We start from the raw sequence: 19,566 nt of genomic DNA on the forward strand, positions 1-19,566 counted from the left end.
CCCCAGAAGTTCCTTTTATATGGCTGTTGGAATTTCCAAAGCCAAATAGAGATAATACCGAGTCATCCAGTTTTCACTGCTATAACTGCCATTTTTCTCCTTTCCTGTGCTGGTTCTCCATGGAGAGTTCTCAGTTACGGTCCACACCCAAGGCAGCAGCAACTGCTGTTGCCTAAAAAGCCATCACCTCTGTCAACATCTTTCCTGCTGATAACACCAGTTCTCATAGCTTGTGCTCTCAATGGCCCACAAAAGCTACTAAGAAATGGCCATTTAATGTTGGCTTGCTCACCCTGGGTTTGGGCATAATTGGGGGGGAGGGCTAGGGCAGAGAACAACTGAAATGACACATGGGGGACTGTGCTCAGAATTGCCTCTCCTTTTGATAACTGGCCATCCTCCTTGGACCACCTTCTTGGCCTCCAAGAATTCTCTCATGTCCCTCTGCCTTTTCTGCTAATTCTATCTCTGGAAGATCCTCAGACCTTCAAATAAAGAACACACACTGTCACTCTGGGTCCATAATCTTTTGGGCATGCAAGCTCATATCTAACTTCTCAGCTAAAGCTGAGATTCCTGCTGGGCTAATGAAGGACAGTCAGAAACCATGACTCTTTAGCTTCTGTTTTGCTTCCAGCTTATCAGAAAATATCTTCTGGACATGGGGACCAAGGAGGAAATAAAACCCATGGTAAATGAAAAGCTGTGGTTTTCACCTAGATATTCAAAATAGTCATGTCCCCTGGCTCTGACACGTCACCTACCACCTCTGAAAATCTGCACATGAAATGGCTGGTCATAATCAGTAATTAGTGAGAATTCACAGAAAATCACAGGAGGGGTGCTGGACACAGCCAGTCAGTCCCATTTTTAAGCACAGGAAAGAAAGAGAATTCACAAATGTGAGAATGGTGAATTTGAGCACCATATGGGCAAAACTCTAGATTTATTTTGTATGTAGTAGCTATTCAGTCTCTGGCCACAGACTCAAGAAATTTAACTTTCTTGAGTTTTCACAACTACTGAATTTCTCAGTGTGAGTGCTCATTTCCAGGCTAATGGAAAATTTTAACTTCAGGGTTTTCTGACATTACTCCCTGATCCTTGGGTCATATATAGAACCAAGATGTGAGACAGGTAGAGTAGGGCACTGGGGTGTAGGTGGAAATATGCTCTTTTAGTTTCCTCTAAGACTTCGTGTTCTTGTGGCCATTTGGGGTCCCAAAATGCTAATCTTTCAGGGGAAAAAAAACAGTAATCACTGATAATTAATTCTGCTGTACCAGGTTTATTGCACCTTTTTTTTCCATAGCATTATGATCATGGTGTCTCCAGGGTATCAAGATTTCAGTAGAAGAGTCTAAAAGGTTTCATGATGTTTCTGAAAAAAATGGATAAATGTGGCTAGATTCCAGCATAGTCAATCTATTTCTAACCTAGCTAATCATGATAAAGATGAGAGGCAGTCTATGTCAGTGACTAAGAGTATAGATTCTGAAATCTAAATGCCCAGGTTCAAATTCCATCTATTTCACTACTGTAGATGTGCCCAATGGAAAGTACTTAATTTTTCCCCACCTCAGTTTTCTCATCTATAAAAATGGGGATGATCATAATTTTAACTTTGTGGCAGGGACTACTAATGTTCAGTAAATATCTAATGCTTTGCTAATTTATCGGTCCTCATGGGTCCAGATGAAGTCCTATGACTAATACAGGCTAATGGGATGTGAGTGGAAGACAAAGATGTGAGCCCTTAAAAACATCTTGGCCCTTAAAAACATCTATTGGTTTCCTCCATTCTCTTTCTCCCTCCCTTCCTTTCTCTCTGTCACCCTCTTTCCCTCTCTGCCTGTCTCACTCACTCCCTCTCCTCTCCCTTTGCAATGGCAGCCTTGGAGATCACATGTTCCAGATGGAAATGGCTTGGTTTGCCAAGTCATCACTTAAAGGAAAGAGCTACCCTGAAGAGTTACGCAGCCCACATTGGAAAATGATATGAATGAGAAATAAACTTATATTGAATGAAGACATTGGGATTTTGAGGTTTGTCTACTGAGACAGAGCTAATTATCCTGCCCAAGAGGATAATAAAGCACTCACCACAGTACCTGCCAAATGAAGTATACCCAGTAAATGTAAGTAATATTTGTGGTCATCATCATCAGTAGTGGAAAGGCTTCAAAATATTGTGGGCTTCAAAATATTTGGGATTAATAAGAGACTCTTAAATATTGAGAACAAACTGAGGGTTGATGGGGGTGGGGGAGAGGGGAAAGTGGGTGATGAGCATTGAGGAGGGCACCTGTCAGGATGGGCACTGGGTGTTGTATGGAAACCAACTTGACAATAAATTATATTTTAAAAAATTAAAAAATAAAAAAACACAAAATTTTTTTAAAAAGAATATTTGAGATTAACTCCTAACTTACTATCAACAACAATGCATTTTGCCTCTCAGGACTTCATTTTATAAACAGAGGTAACCAACCTAGCCTCATGAGATTGTCGTGGGAATTAACATAGAGATGTAAAAAAAAAATTTTTGGAACTGACACATCAATGTTAAATATTTTTACCAAATGATTGTTGATTATTTCTAATTATTCACTGCCACCCATTGCCATACTTCTAGAACCTTCCTATTAAAGGAGTACGCACCCTCATCCTACTGATGTTGGGCTTGGTCGTGTGACTTGTTCTGACCAATTGTATGTGAGGGGATATGGCACGTACACACGCAAGCAGAAGCTTTAAGAACCATTGTGTGTGGATTAGCAATATCTCTCGTTCTCCCTTTGACATGAAATCACCCATTAGGATTTCTCCTTTTTCCTGGCCTTGCAAATGAAGACAAATGGAGCAGAGGCATGACTGAGCAGTAGTCAGCATAAACTGTGAGTGAGAAATAAACTCTCACTGTTGGAAGGCACTAAGATTTGGGGGTTGTTTATTAATACAGCATAACCTAACTATGCTTTAGCGGAGTTATATATTAACCAAAGGGTATTGACTAATAGAGTAAAAGTCAATGTAGGCAAAGACGTCCAGCAATTTGCTGCAGTTTTCCTTCCTTGACATTTTTCTAAAACAGCTTTTATTTTAACCAATGATTTGAAAGAGGAAATTGTGTGCAAGTGTGCATATGAAAAATATCCTGAGGCTTAATTGCTAATTGTTTGCAGGACAGAATGAAGATTCAAAACGAGATAAATAAACTGAAACAATGGGCTAGGTCTAGCAAGAAGTCACTTAACTAGAAGAAATGGAAGATCCTCCCCACAACTGCTGGATAAGGGAGATAGCAGTTCCCATGAAGTTTTATTTGATAGTCAATAGAATAAAAGGCAAGAGTATGAATTGGCTGCCAAAAAACAAATGGATCCCACGCTGCATCCATAGACATGTGGTGCCCCAAATGGAGTTTTAAGTGTGATCATTTTAATTTATTAAATTCCCCCCTCAAAGTGTAGAACTTAAACTGAAAAGACTTAAATTTGGTTTAACTCCAAAAAGACAGTCACTAAGTTGTACATGCCACTTGTAAATCTTGTAGGAGAGAAGAAAAGGGAAATTTAAGGGGGGTGCAGGGCAGAGAATAGGAGGCCACCACCATAAGGGTGTCTAAATATATGAATTTAAATATTTGAAAACTTGTCTTTTGGAATAGGCATGAGAATTATTCTGCATGACTCTGAAGCATAAAACAAAGTCATAGTCAGGGGGTAAAGAGAGAACTTTCAACAGATTCCTCCAAAGATCGAATGGGCAGCTTAGGATGCTTTGGGATAGAGATCCATGCGTTAACTCAGATATGGACTGGTCTCAAAGACGGCAAAAGTTTCTTCTAAATGAGAATCAAAACCAATTTACACAGGGCAGGAATGGATGAAGCCAGTGGAATACCTTGGGGAGGCTATTAATAATTCACAATTTGCAGTTCATGTTGGAAAATGAATTTCACTAACCAAGGAGAAGTGCTAAAAAGGTATTATTGAAGCACAAAGTGGGGGAAGGGAACCACAGCCACGACAGCCAATGGGCAAAGTAGATTTAGGAATAGGCTGATGTGTCATAGGTGGGCTTTCTTTCTCATGTCAGCGAAAGAAAGGCACATCTCTGGCAAACTCTCTGTTTTAGACCTGGCATTTCCATTTTTTATTTCTCTAAAACAGAGGGGATATGGTTATGGGGATACAACTAGTCCCAACTGGTAAAAGAGAGGCGAGTGGCCAACATAAATATTATAGCATAAGGCTGAACCAGAGGAGAAATGAGAAGAAAAGATCAGTCACTCCAAAAACGTTCTCTCAAAATAAAAGGTCAAGCCAAGGAAAGCCACAGATGCAACACCGCAAACCCAAGGAGAGCTTTAATCAGGAAAACCTGGCCTCAGGCACGCACGTGCATGCAGCTTGCTACCCGCCTTTCTGTGTGCCATTTTCTGACCGGAGACAGGAGGTTCATTCATGGCCAGATGAAAAAGCAATACACACTTGAAATGGCAGCCCTGATAGGATTCATGTTTCCACAGCTTTTTTCCTCTTCCTCTCATAAATCTCATTCTATATACTCTCCCGGGCCATCACACTTGATCTTATTGTTTCAACTATTGTCTTTGGGCTGACCGCCTCTAAATCTAAATCTGCAGATCAGATCTGTCAGAATAACTAAAGACCTTCTATCTTATTGTTTATTAAACACTGCCCCCTTGAATCACCTACTGACACTTCAAACTCAAAATGTCCAAACCTCCCACATATATCCTCCTGCTATATTCCCCTCTACCTGAGTTCCTGCAACATCTTCCTAACTGGCCTTCGTGATTTCAATCTTACCACCCTCCAATCTATTTTCCACACCACATTCAGAGTACTCTTTCTACAAATGTAAGTCTGATCACATCCCTCGTCTTTTAAAACTCTTTAGATATTGCCTTTTGCCACCAAAACGAAGTTCAAAATGACTAACGTGAAATATAAAGCTCTTGTATTCTGGCCTGTGCCCCATCCCTAACCTCTCTCTAAACATCCTCCTCCTTGCACCTTTTGGGATGAGCACTGGGTGTTGTATGGAAACCAATTTGACAATAAATTTCATATATTGAAAAAATAAATAAATAAATAAACAAACAAACAAACAAACATCCTCCTCCTTCCTAAACAGGAACCCTCTTGCACTGTTGGTGGGAATGCAAACTGGTGCAGCCACTCTGGAAAACAGTGTGGAGGTTCCTCAAAAAATTAAAAATAGAACTACCCTATGACCCAGCAATAGCACTGCTACGAATTTACTGAAAGGATACAGGAGTGCTGATGCATAGGAGCACATGTACTCCAATGTTCATAGCAGCACTTTCAACAACAGCCAAATTATGGAAAGAGCCTAAATGTCCATCAACTGATGAATGGATAAAGAAGATGTGGTTAATAGATACAATGGAATATTACTTGGCAATGAGAAAGAATGAAATCTGGCAATTTGCAGCAACATGGATGGAATTGGAAGGTATTATGCTAAGTGAAATAAATCAGTCAGAGAAAGACAGATATCATGTTTTCACTCATATGTGGATCTTGAGAAATTTAACAGAAGACCATGGGGGAGGGGGAGGGGGAAAAAGTTAGAGAGGGAGGGAGGCAAACCATAAGAGACTCTTGGATGCTAAGAACAAACTAAGGGTTGATGGGGGGTGGGGGAGAGGGGAAAGTGGGTGATGGGTATTCAGGAGAGCACTTGTTGGCATGAGCACTGGGTGTTGTATGGAAACCAATTTGTCAATAAATTATATTAAAAACAATAATAAATAAAATAATAAACATCCTCCTCCTTGCCCTCTCCCTTCCACACACACCCCTTCACATTCAAAAACGCTTCATCATTAAGTTACTTATTTTATCCTACTTTCTTAACTCTGAGCCTTTGTACTTTCTTTTCCTTTTGTCTGGAATGTCCTACCTCTTTGCTGCCATTTCTAACCACTGGATCTGACTCAAACTTTGGGACCACTGGGAAGCCTAGAAGACCCCATCAGTACCCTCACAATATGCCCTCGGCCTTCTACAGACTCTCTCCTTACATTCCAACAGTTTCCTGCATCTCACCATGTAAAGACATGTGTGGGCCAGGGGATGGCATTACACCAATCAGCCAGGGTAACACACAGGAGTAACCCTCAACCAGTGAGTTAGAAGTTCACCCCTTGGTAGGACAGTTCTGAAATACCTTCTATGCTTTGGTAAGCGTACATAAAAGTCTTAGCAAAGATCCATTCAAATTTTTCATCTATTTTTGTGTAATAGAATATAAGTATAATTAGCATACAAAGACTCAGTCTATAAAATTCACAAAGCAGCAACGCTCAAAATGAGTTAAAAAATTCAATGCAAAGTACTGTTATACACTTACAGATTGAAAAAAAAGAGGAAACTTTCCTAAGTAATATGGAGTCAAAAGGGGGGAGCACAGTGACTATTTTTCAAATAGTGAGAATACTAAATATCAAAAATTATTATAGGGGCGCCTGGGTGGGTCACTGGTTAAGCATCTGACTTCGGCTCAGGTCATGATCTCACAGTTCGGTTCATGGGTTCGAGCCGCGCGTCGGGCTCTGGGCTGACAGCTCAGAGTCTGGAGCCTGCTTCAATTCTGTGTCTCCCTCTCTCTCTGCTCTTCCCCCACTCATGCTCTGTGTGTGTCTCTCTCTCTCAAAAATAACAAACATTAAAAAAAATTATTATAGCCAAGTTGTGCTCAAAGGCAAATCCGTAACTTTTATGCTAGTATACATAGCCTAGTATAATAGTGTAATACTAATTAAACAAAAAAGCTTGCAAATAAATGAATTAAGCATTCAGCTGAGTAAATCAAAATTGTTTTAAGGCCACAGCCACCTAAGAAATAAACTAACATGAAGGTGAAGGGAGTAATCAAAGAACCAATAAACGAGAAGATCAATACAATTTAAAACTTTAGGAGCTGGTAATTAGCATAAGGAGGACAATACAATAGACATCTTCTGACACAATAAATCACAAAAAGGAAAGTCTTAGTAATATATGTAGGACACCAGAAACGACTTGAAAATTCTTCAGAAACATCTTCTTTTACTGAGATTCTTAGTTGTCTTGATGGCTTCCAGACCTACCATGTCTTCTACAACAAGACAATTTTGGTGAAACTATAGAAACTACAATGTCATTTCCCTTGTGTTTAAAAAAATAATAATAGGTGCGCCTGGGTGGCTCAGTCGGTTGAGCGTCCGACTTCGGCTCAGGTCACGATCTCACGGTTCATGAGTTCGAGCCCCGCGTCGGGCTCTGGGCTGTTGGCTCAGAGCCTGGAGCCTGCTTCCGATTCTGTCTCCCTCTCTCTCTGCCCCTCCCCTGTTCATGCTCTGTCTCTCTCTGTCCCAAAAATAAATAAACGTTAAAAAAAAAAATTTAAAAAATAAAAATAAAAAAATAATAATAATAATAAAACTGATTTTTTAAGGCTACACCCTTTATCATATTTTAATTTTGATAAAACTTGTCTCTATTATCGTAAATATCCCCAAAGATAGGTATCTTAAAGCCCTAAGGTTTACAGCTGAAAACAATGGACTGCCTATGACAATGGATACAAACGCCATCGGAGAATTTTCGTGATAATTACAATGATTTTGTTATGAAGTACATTAGGTTTTCAGTGGCCAGCCTTTAAACCTTTTTTTCTCATAAGTCCTGTAATTTTTAGTGTACAATTTTGTAGAACAAGAGGTTTTTCAGGAACACATATTGCATCAAATCAAAAATACCTGTATAGATAAGAATTTAGTATATAATAAAGGAATCATATAAACCAAAAGACAAAGTATGGGAAGTTAAAAATAATAATGTTAAAAATAGCTAGCAATTTTGGTGAGAAGACAATTAAATATTTACCTTAGATCAAAGAAAATTCCAGATAATTGAATATAAAAGATAAAGGTATAAGAAAATTTTAATGGAGTGCCTGGGTGTCTCAGTTTGTTAAGTGACTGGCTTCGGCTCAGGTCATGATCTCATGGTTCATGGGTTTGAGCCCCGTGTCCAGCTCTGTGCTGACAGCTGAGAGTCTGGAGCCTGCTTCAGATTCTGTGTCTCCCTCTCTCTCTCTCTCTCTCTGCCCCTCCCCCGCTGGTGCTCTGTCTCTGTCTCTCAAAAATAAATAAAAATGTTTAAAAAAATTTAAAGATACAAGAAAATTTTTAAATAGATAAATATTTAATGTTAAAATAGGGGTGGAATTTCAAAACACAGAAACAATAGAAGAAGTCACAAAGGAAAAAAATTAAAACACTTCATCAAATAAAATTTCTAAATTTTATCGGTCAAAAACATTTTTAAAAATAACAAAAATGCTGAGAAATATTTGCAAAGGATAATATATTTTATTAACTCAAGAATAAGAGAAAAAGAACCTCCAAGACACACATATACACAGGATCATCAGAATAAAGGAGAGAAGAGAGAAGAATATTTTCAAGGGAGAAGAAAGTAATAATGTACTAACACATTTGAAAATCCTAATGAAGTGAACATTTTCTGAGAAAACTGTCAACTCGCAAACATGAATAAACGCATATACAGGGGGAAAGGTTTACATATGCATATTGAATGATTACATTCCAAAGCAGGTTTATTAGTAAGTTCTCTCAAACTTTCAATAAACAGTGACTTTTGCAGATATGAAAAGATGGAAAGATACCCAATTTAGTGCTTGAAACTAGCTAACTGATACCAAAACTTAACCAATTAGCCTCAGGGAACCTTGTTTCTGAAAGACTCTCCCTAGTAAGGAGCCCACACTGTACTTTTCAAAATACTCACACATCATAAATTTCCTGGTTTCCTCTGCTCTGATGGACACACATGCCAATGAGCCTCATGCTTGTCCTCTTGCCAACATTCAACCTCACGTACTCAGACATATTTGGCCTTAGGCACTAAGGCTGAATACATTCTCAAAATAGCTTTGGTAGGAAAGGCTGGTACATGGAAGGGAAAATAAAGGCTCCCTGGCCCTACATTCAATCCTCCCATCAAAAAGTTGCCTATAGGGGCACCTGGGTGGCTCAGTCAGTTGAGTGTCCGACTCTTGATTTCAGCTCGGGTCATGATCCCAGGGTCATGGGATTGAGCCCCACAATGGGCTCTGTGATGAGCATGGAACCTGCTTGGGATTCTCTCTCTCTCTTCCTCTGCCCCTCCCCCCCCACTCATGCTCTCACTCTCTCTCTCTAAAATAAAAAAAATTAAATTAAAAAAATGTTTAAAGTTGCCTATAGAAATTTCTCTCCTAGGTATATACTTAACAAAAATGCGTACATATGTTCACCATGAAACATGTACAGGAATGTTCAGAGCAACACCATTCAGAGTTGCCAAAAAGGTACAGTTGCCAACACTATGCATAGTCTGCCACGTCCATCTATAGCAGACAGGACTGGGACAAGAGTGAGGTAAGTGAAGCAAAATTTAAAGGAGTGCCAAAAAAAAAAAATCTCATAGTCAAGATAAACAATATTTCAATGCAACATTTTTTCAATCAAAATTATACAAAACATCCATGATGAACAGGATATCACATTTTCTTAAACAGGCAGGATCAGGCTTTTGCCTCAGGCTGCAATATGACTCAACACAGAATTTAAAGGATGGACAAATAAATTGTGGAATACTATACAGCAATGGGAATGAGTGAGCTACAAGCACATACAAGAGCATGGATGAATCTCACAGACATAATGGTAAGTAAAACAAGCCAGACACAAAAATGTATGTACTGAGGATTCAAAAGCAGGCAAAGTTCAAGTTCAAAAACAGGCAAGACTAATTTGGGTATTACAAGTCAGGTAGTGGTTTCCCTTGGAAGGGAACATGAGTAGGTTTCTGGGACTCAGGGAATATTCTATTCCTTGATCTGTATGGTACATGGGTTTTACGTGGGAAAATTCATTAACCTGTTCACTCATGATTTGTGCACTTTTTATATGTGTTATACTCTAATTCAAAAATTTTTAAGAGTTGTCTTACTGGGAAGTTAAAATATATCGAAGCAAGTTGGAATTGAGTTGAGTCCCCTGGAGGAGGAGGAAGAAAAGCAATCAGAGCTGCAGGAGGCAGCTTTTAGGGCACTACCTTATTTCTGGGCTTCTATCCTCGACTAACCCCAAGGCCAAAATAAGTAAAGTGAATTCTTCATTAGCAAGCATGGCTAGGACCCAACGGACACCATGTGTTCCACTCATTCAGAACATTGGGCTGTCAGGAGTTAACCCTCCAGTGGGCATGATTCACCAAGTATTAATTACAGTTGCTGCTTGCTCAGATTTTTCTGGGGATAGGACAGGACAGCCCAGATTTCATCCAAATCCCAGAGGAACCTTTCCTCTAGACACCAGACCCTGCCATATCAGACATGACAAGACTTCCAAGCAGTAGACAAGGCAACAGTCCAGGAGACTGCCAGTCACTGGCCAGTTCTGCCAATACCCCCACGTGGCTGTCAGCATGACCAGCAAAGAACGTGGCAGTCTCCCTGCAGCCCACCACAGAAGTCACTCACTGAATGGCAGGGCAGGAGCCACTGGGGGCAAGGAAAGGCCATTTCAAAATGTGAACTGGAACCAAACGTGGTAAATTGTGGCCTAGTTCCTAAACAGGAGCGGAGTCTGTCCTGGCTACCAATAGTACCCAGCCTCACTGCCAAGCCTGCAGAGGCTTTTCAGGGGGAATACTTGGCTGCTTTGGATGTTAATAGCCCCTGAAAAGGGGAAGGCAGCAGGCAATGTGAATGGCCAGCAGATTTTTTTCCTGAGTGTCCAGGAAATGCTAACAAGGCCATCACTAATCTCCTTGAAAGGGAAATGATCATCCAGGCACCCCTTTCTGAACTCAGGCCTAGGGCCTAAACCCACTTGCCAGTGGTCAACTTGTTCCTTTTCCCATTCCTAGAGCAGCTGGGGGCTACAGCATGAATGGACCACAAAGGCATTATGCTAAGTGAAATAAGCCAGTCACAAGAGGACAAATACTGCATGATTCCACCTAGATGATGAACCTGAAGTAGTCAAATTCATAGAGGCAGATAATAGAATGGTGGTCACCAGGGACTGGGTTCGGGGAAACGGGAAGGGTGGGAAATTATTGTTTAAAGGGCAAAGGATTTGCTTTGGGAAAATGAAAAGAGTCTGGACGTGGACGGTGCCGTTGGTTGGACAACAATATGAATGTACTCAACACCACTGAACCATATGTTTAAAAATGTTAAGTTTTAGGTTATGTATACTTTACCACAATTTTAAAAAGAAAAAAAAAGCAGCTGGGGAAAGTCAAATTCTCAACCATATCCCCCAGGCTGTGAAGTCATCTTATCTCCCATCAGTTCTGCCCCTTAGGCTATGCCTTGACCCAGGTCTACCAGTGAGCTCAGCAATTTGTCTCCAGAATGTAGTCAGGGCAAGAAGGGCCTTTCTTCCTCATCCTTTCCCCAACACACCTCTTCCCCACACACCTACCAGGGAGGTAAATTGACCAATAGAATTATATCAAAAGACTGAACTAAAATATTAAGGAAATAGTTCAAGAGACAACCCTGAACAAGACATCAGAAAGAAGAAAGGTCAATAGCCAACCTTGGATGGCATATCCAATGTAGTTTTCTGCAGAACTTTTCATTCTATTATTTCCTTTCTTCAGTCTTCTCATCAGATACTTCTTCCCCAAACCTAGTTTCAGGTCTCCCGCTCAAGAAAAAAAAAACCCTCTTTCAGGAAAGGAACCCAAAACTCAATCCCAATGAAGGTATAAAGTAAAAGCTTTAACTTGTTATCTCTAGTAAGAGTATCAGCTCACAGATTTTTTTCTGCAAACATGGCCTTAGGTGAAATCTGACTGAAGGATTTCATGAAGGGAATAAGAGAACTGGCAGGGAATGAGGGGCATGGAGGTCTTCAGAAACTCCCGAAGGAATATTTGATAGCTGTCTACTTCTCATCAAACAGTCCTAAGTTTTCCTCTGCAAAGACTTCTCTGTAGGCCCCACTCACAGATTTCTAAGCACGGAGAAGAAGAGAAAGCCAGGAATTACAAGAAAAAAATATATATAATTGCTACTTTTTTGGCATTTACTATATATAATACGTTATCCTATTAGTCTTAACCACTGCCTTATAAAGAGAATATTATTATTCACATTTGACAAATATGGAAACTAAGACTTTGCAAGAGAAAGCAATTACCTATTGTTTAACTTCTATATAAACACACAGATAGTCATGAATGGTCTTTTCCACATTTCCCTTTCTCTCAATTTTCCCTTTCTTCTCCATTTCTCCTTTCTCTTCATTCTCATTTAAGTATTGTGGACTCAAAATACCTGGACCCCCAGGCATTAAAGCACAGAAGTCAAGATCACACTCTAGAGTCCAAGAGTCCCTGTGTTTGAACTTATCAGTTACTAATTGAAAAACCTGTGTATAGGTGTTTGCAGCATCAAATCATGTGTCTGAGAAAGCATGTTGAAGAACGAACCCTATCTAATAAACATCCTTTATGTAACAAAGTTGTCTTCAGAATAAAAACCTGTAAAAAGATGTCTGAAAATGTAAGTCAGAACTAAGTACTGTGAACACATTCTATCTGGTTTGATCCACATCAAAGACAGCATGTTGCAGTCCAGATTGTACCAACTCCTCCCACATTCAGCAACAAATACATGTTGAGCACTGCTGTGGGATAGGAGATACAAAAATGAATAAGAGCCAGTCTTCATCCTCAAGTAGTTCAGAGTCCAGGAAAGGAGAGAGATGACTAGACAAGTAAGTGAGCAGCATGACAAGTTATAATACAAAGACGGACACAAAGCAATGGGTCACAAAGAAGCGGGTGCCTTGATGGGACCGGGAATACAGAGGAACAAAAGAGGGAAAACATTTCATAGCAGAAGGGAATAGCATGTGCAGAGACACAGAAGCCTGAAGGAACATGGCACCCCCAGGTAGCTACAAGTGGTTCATGGCTAGAAAACAGGTGTGAAGTATGGCCGGGGACACAACTGGTCAGGTAGGCTATGGCTGCTTAGAAGGTCTGTCAGTCTCTCAAGAGTTTGGATTTCACTGTGCAGGTAATAGGAAACTATTCAGGGTTCTTAACTTAGCAGCGATGTGAGATGCAAAGCTCGTGTGACGAAGATTACTTAGGTCACTGTGTTGGAAGTAGATGGGAAGGAAGTGGGAACAAGGATACCCATGAAAGCTCATGTAGTTGTTCAAGGGAAAGAGAATTGGGGCTTGAACAACAGATTCAAGAGATTTTGTCTGGGAGATTACACAGAATCTGGTGAAGAGAAGGGGTGTGAAGGAGGAAAGATTTAAAACCATTCCAGTATTTTGGGCTTATAAGACAGTAGCCAACTGTTCAGCAAAGGGAAGAACACTCTCCCGTCAGTGAACATCACAACACGTCATGGAAGCGTGTGGATAATCTAAAGCCTGTGAGTGCCTATCTACAAAGTAAGGGAGCCCAGAAAAAGCAACCTTTAGTTGTTCTTAAGATTCACCCCCTCTCATTGCTCCATCTTTCTGCTCACATGGGCTCAGCACAAAGCAAGACCTCCATGAGAGCTGGTCCTTCTGCACAACCTATCATGCATGCCCAAATGCAGGCTGTACCGAACTCATCTGTGTGTGCTGTGCAGAATCCTCTCCTTTGGGTTGCTAAAGTATGGCTTCGGGTAGTTAATCACCATGATGCAGCATATCTTTATTTTCTTAAACCACAATGGGCTGAGGGGTGCCTGGGTGGCTTAGTCGGTTGAGTGCCCACCTTTGACTCAGGTCGTGATCTTGTGGTTCATGAGTTTGGGCCCCGTGTCAGGCTCTGGGCTGACAGCTCAGGGCCTGGAGCTGCTTTGGATTCTGTGTCTTCCTCTCTCTCTACCCCTACCCCACTCGGTCTCTCTCTCTCAAAGATAAAAACAAACATTAAAAAAAAGGAAAAGGAAAAAAAGAAAGCAGCTGGGCCTCTAAAGACTCCTGAAATTCTTATATGTCCTTAATTCATCCACAGTACAAGGACTGCCGGCAGTTCACCTGGGTCATCTGGCTCGCCTGCCCCAACCCAAGCCATGCAGTCAGCCAAGTCTGTCGGCAATACCCTCTGGGCTCAAGTGTCTTTGAGACTAATTGCCTGCAGGTCACAGCCAGAGAGTACACATTTATTCCCTCTACCTGAGGGAACATTTAGTCTTATTAATTTTTCACTATAGTCTTTATCTCATAAGGCTATACACACACATTAGCTATAAAAATGCTCATCAGATCATTATTTATAACGTCAAAAAAGTTGCAAACCATCTGAATTTTCAACAATAGTGTACAAATAAATGAAAGCCCATCTATATCATGGAATAGTATGTAGCCTCCCAAAACGTTGTTCCATAAAGGGATCTATGCATATACAAACATGCTCACTACAGAATGCATGGCCGGGAACACATACTCTTAGAACATAAGCTCCATGAAGCAAGGGCTTTGCTTTGTTCATCAACGTACTCTTAATGTCTAAACAGGGCTAGGCATATGGTAATCATTCATTAAACATCTGCTGATTGAATCATATAAGAAGTGGGAAAGGCAGATAACACAAGAGTGTGGTTCCATTTCTGTAAAGAGAGGCACATACACACATATATGTAGACAAAGATCAGGAAAAATATGCATCAAAATGTTACCAGTAGTTTTCTCTAGGTGGGTGGACTTTTCTATACTCTTTTATTTTTATCTTTTTTTTTTTTTTCTGTGCACTGTTGAAGGTTCTATCGTAGCAAGGACCAAAACAAAAAAACTACTGAAAGTGGGGATTGGAAGGGGGATCCAATTACAAACTGAGGTCTTGCTTCTCAAGTTCACCTATGCACTCACTGTCCTTTGCATGCCAGAATAACACTACATTATCTATCCACAATCTCACATGTAACCCAGAACACTAATTTGCACTAACACAGAACATACCCCTTGGTGCTAACTTCATTACCAGCCTCTATTCCAACTAGTGGCAACAGGACCGCCATCAACTCTTGATAGTCCCTCATGACTGAGCTCTGTGGGAGCATCCAACTCCCTACCCCCCAACTGGGAAAGTTTTACTACTCTCTTCATAGAAATAGATTGCCCACTGGGGCGCCTGGGTGGCTCAGTCGATTAAGTGTCCAACTCTTGATTTTGGCTCAGGTCATGATCTCACGATTCGTGGGATCGAGCCCTGCAAAGCCTGCTTGGGAACCTCTCTCTCCCTTTCTCTCTCGGTGTCTCTCCCACTCCCCACTCATGTTTTCTCTCTGTCTCTCAAAAATAAATAAATAAACTTTTAAAAATCCTTTCAGAAGAAGAAGAAGAAGAAGAAGAAGAAGAAGAAGAAGAAGAAGAAGAAGAAGAAGAAAAGAAAAGAAAAGAAAAGAAAAGAAAAGAAAAGAAAAGAAAAGAAAAGAAAAGAAAAGAAGAGAGATTGCCCACATTTGCAGGACAGTTCTCCTTTCCTCAATACCCCAAGCATGAGAGTGTGAATACTTCTCACCCAGTTTCTCCACAGGCAATAAAAAATGTTCCCAAAGGCATCACCTGCCGGGGCTGAGTCCCAGTTGAACTATGACTGCCCTGGAGGAAAACAGGGCAAGCAAAAACACTGAAACTTTGTAAAATCAGCTTGTGTCAAGTTGCCCTGGTACCAGAGCTGGTGTGTATAATCCTCTCCTGGCTGAGCTAATTGGCTTAGCTCACTGATGATTTTATAGCCCCAGAAGCCGTTCTCTGATTGCAAGAATGAGAGTTGCCAAATGATCTTAAACCACAGCACAGACGGGCCCAGTGCCATCAGAAGAATATTTGGGGAAAGAGCTATTTTAAACAAATGCTCCTCTGGGTATAAGGATACTTTTCTGTCTAGACTCCTGCTAACACCTGTTGCTCACTCATCCTGCCCCCAGACCACCTCCCCCTTGACATCACCGTGGCCAAGACAAACCATGGCCACCCGACATAGCCCAGAGATGTGACCACGTGAACAGCAGACCCAGGCAGCCCAGGCATCACATGCTCTGGCAAAGACAGGCCCAGACAGCTCTGCTGCCAGGTGTCCAGGAGCCATTTACGGGCAGACAGCAGACCTGGCAAGACATTAGTTTAAACTTTCAGGTGGCCAGGGAGAGAAGCCTTCTTCTTGAGTGCATCACAGCTTTGGCTGTGGCACCAAGCACATCGAAAGAGGATGGCAGCACGCTTGTCCAGACCAGTACACCCTTTCATACCTAAGTCCCCCTTCAGCATCCCCAGTAGGTGGCTGTCTAGCCTATGTGTGAATCCTTCCGGTGACCAGGAAGCTCACTACCTCATGGAACAGCTCACTTTATTTGAGAGCAGTCTTCCTTACACTGAGCTGAATCCCTTCCTGTAGCCTATCCTCCCCCTGTTACACTTTAGAAAGTTACATAGAAAAAATCTCATCTCTCTCTCATGCAATTAAAATCAACATAGGTTTCTGCACTAGGCACATAAAACAGTTCAGATATATAGGGTAAGCACGTACTAGAATCCTGGGGAAATTTGCCAATTCCTTGTAGCTTCGAGCCTGGATTTTAACAAAAGGGTAAGGCTGGGCTTGTGTAGGGTTAGATCAGATCTGAGATTACTGCATAAAGTCAGGATTCCAAAAGTGTAGTCCTCAGGAAAAAAAGAAAAGAATGACCGAAGTTAGTACCAAAAAGATAATGGGTAACTCAAACTAGACTCTGGATGGAACAGAAAAAGAATTATTTCCCCAATAACACCCTCAATGCAACTTCACATTCTTTGAAACAAATATTCATTCTATATGTGGGCTGAAAAACTTAAGTTGAATGTCTTCACTTTAATGTCTTGAGTTAGTTGCACAAAATCAAAGCACATCCTCTCTGGAAGAACACACTTTAAACTCAAGCCTCAGGATTTATCACAAAGTTTCCAGAAAAAACAGCTCAAAATAGAAAATCATCAAACATACAAGGAAAGAAGCTACTATGATAAAGAATCAGAAGAAAGAGAAAACTGCTGAATCAGAAGCATATACATCACAGATATTATCATTATCAGAAAGAGAATATTAAATAATTTATTGAATGTGTTTAGAGAAATTTTTTAATGTTTTGAGACCATGACAAAGGAAAAAGAAAGTTTATCAAACCTAATAGTTTAGATTGGAAAAATAGAAAATAGAACGCTTACAAATAAAAGAATACAAAAATTGAAATTATAAATTCAGTTGATGAATGAAACTATATAAAATGGAAAGAGAAGAAATATATTTAAAATATAGGTTGGAAAAACACACAAAACACACTATGGAGATACAGAGATGAAAAAACTGCAAGAGGTTAAAAGATACAGAAGAGAGGGGCACCTGGGTGGCTCAGTCGGTTGATCGTCTGGCTCTTGATTTTGGCTCAGGTCATGATCCCATGGTCATAGGATTGAGCCCCACATCAGGCTCCCTCCCTTACTCATACACATGCATGTATCCTCTCTCTCTCTCTCTCTTTCTCTCTATCTCTCTCTCTCTCTCTAAAATTTGAAGAAAACAAAAAGATACAAAGGATAGACTGAGAAGGTCTAATACATGTCTAATCTGAGGTCTAAAACAAGATAACAGAATGAGGTACAAGCAATATGACTGTTTCTCCAGGGAAAAATCCACAGATTCAGGAAGTACAACAAAGCCCAATGGAGATAAGAAAGAAAAAAGGAAAAAAACAAACCTTGACCCATTACAGTGCATCTGTAAATATTAAAAGCAAAGAGATCTTTAAAACAAGCAGCGAGAAAAAAAAGATTACCTATAAATAATTTAAATTACACTGACAGCTGATTTCTCAATTGCAACCATATAAGCCAGAAACCAATGAAAATGATAACCTTAAAGTGCGGAGAGAAAACAAATGTCAAACTAGTATTCTCTACCAAATGAAATTTACTTTAAAGACTAAGAGTGTAATAAAGACATTTTCAAAAACAATCAAAACTAACAGTATGCTACTAACAGAAACCCACTAGAGAAACTTCTAAAAGATGTCTTTAAGAAAGAAAATTATCCTAAAAAGTAGAGCTTAGATGCAAGAAGGACTAGAGGACAAAGTAAATGCTAGTAAACATGGAGTGAACGTAAATAAACATTAATTATATAAATAATAACAATTATAGCCATTTGAGAGGCTAAAAGATCAATGTAGAACTAAAACAGTAAGTCACAGCAATAATTTATAATAAAAGAGAGAGAAGAAGACTGAAGTTAAGGCATTGATTTCTTGTATTATATATAAGGAGAATAAAGATAGTAATTATCTTTAGACACTGTTAAATGAAATATATATGTTAAATTTTCTAAGGTAACCATTAAAACCCCTGAAATAGAGTCTATAATTTCCAAACTACTGTAGAAAAATAGGGCAACTGGTGTTAATCAACACAAAACAAAAGGAAATAAACATTGAAAACATGGGTGGGAAGCAGATAATAAGATAAAAACAAACCCAAATCAAACAGTAATCATGATTTAAGGTAAAGAGATTAAGTTCTCCAATTAGAAGTAAATATGGTCAGTTTTTTTTTTTTTTAATTTTTTTTAACGTTTTTTTATTTGTTTTTGAGACAGGGAGAGACAGAGCATGAACGGGGGAGGGTCAGAGAGAGGGAGACACAGAATCCGAAACAGGCTCCAGGCTCTGAGCTGTCAGCACAGAGCCCGACGCGGGGCTCGAACTCACTGACTGCGAGATAAGACCTGAGCTGAAGTCGGCTGCTTAACCGACTGAGCCACCCAGGTGCCCCTGGTCAGTTTTAAATCAAGGTATATACTAACTATAAAAAAACAGAAAATGATAAAAAATAAGAATGCAGAAACAGTGAAAGGAAAAAGATGAAATATGCCAAGTAAATACTAATTAAAATAAAGATGAGATAATCTTATCAGACAAAATACATTTTAAGTCAAAAAAGAAAAGAATTATTCATTACAAAGGTATAAAATCCATGATATAAGATGTAAGGCAAAGATACAAGGCAAAAGTTAAAGAAACCATAAAAACTGACAATTTCACTATTATAGAGGGAAACTATATACACCTCTCTTAGTGACTGACAGATCAAACAGACAAAAATATTACAAAGGATATATGGATTTTCCCACTAAACATCTATTCTAATCAAACTTTAGTATGTCTTCCTATACTGTGAAGCTAGAAACCTAAAACTACATTTCCCAGATTTACATGTATGACCCAGTTTTTCTGGGACAATTCTGGTCTATGCCCACTTCCCTGGCATAATTATTAAAAGCACCCCCTTCTACCCTGAAAAGTGTCTGTCGTGGATAATAAGTTATACTATTATGCTACTTATATGTAAAACACCATAAAAACAAAAGTTTCCTTCAAGCATGCTGAATTGGTGACTCAAATATCAAAAGCCACATTACATTCAGAGATGTAATTTTTCCAAAGAGGTGAACAACACTT

This window comes from Panthera leo, chromosome A1 (genome assembly GCF_018350215.1).
Source record: "Panthera leo isolate Ple1 chromosome A1, P.leo_Ple1_pat1.1, whole genome shotgun sequence".
NCBI classification, from domain to species: domain Eukaryota; kingdom Metazoa; phylum Chordata; class Mammalia; order Carnivora; family Felidae; genus Panthera; species Panthera leo.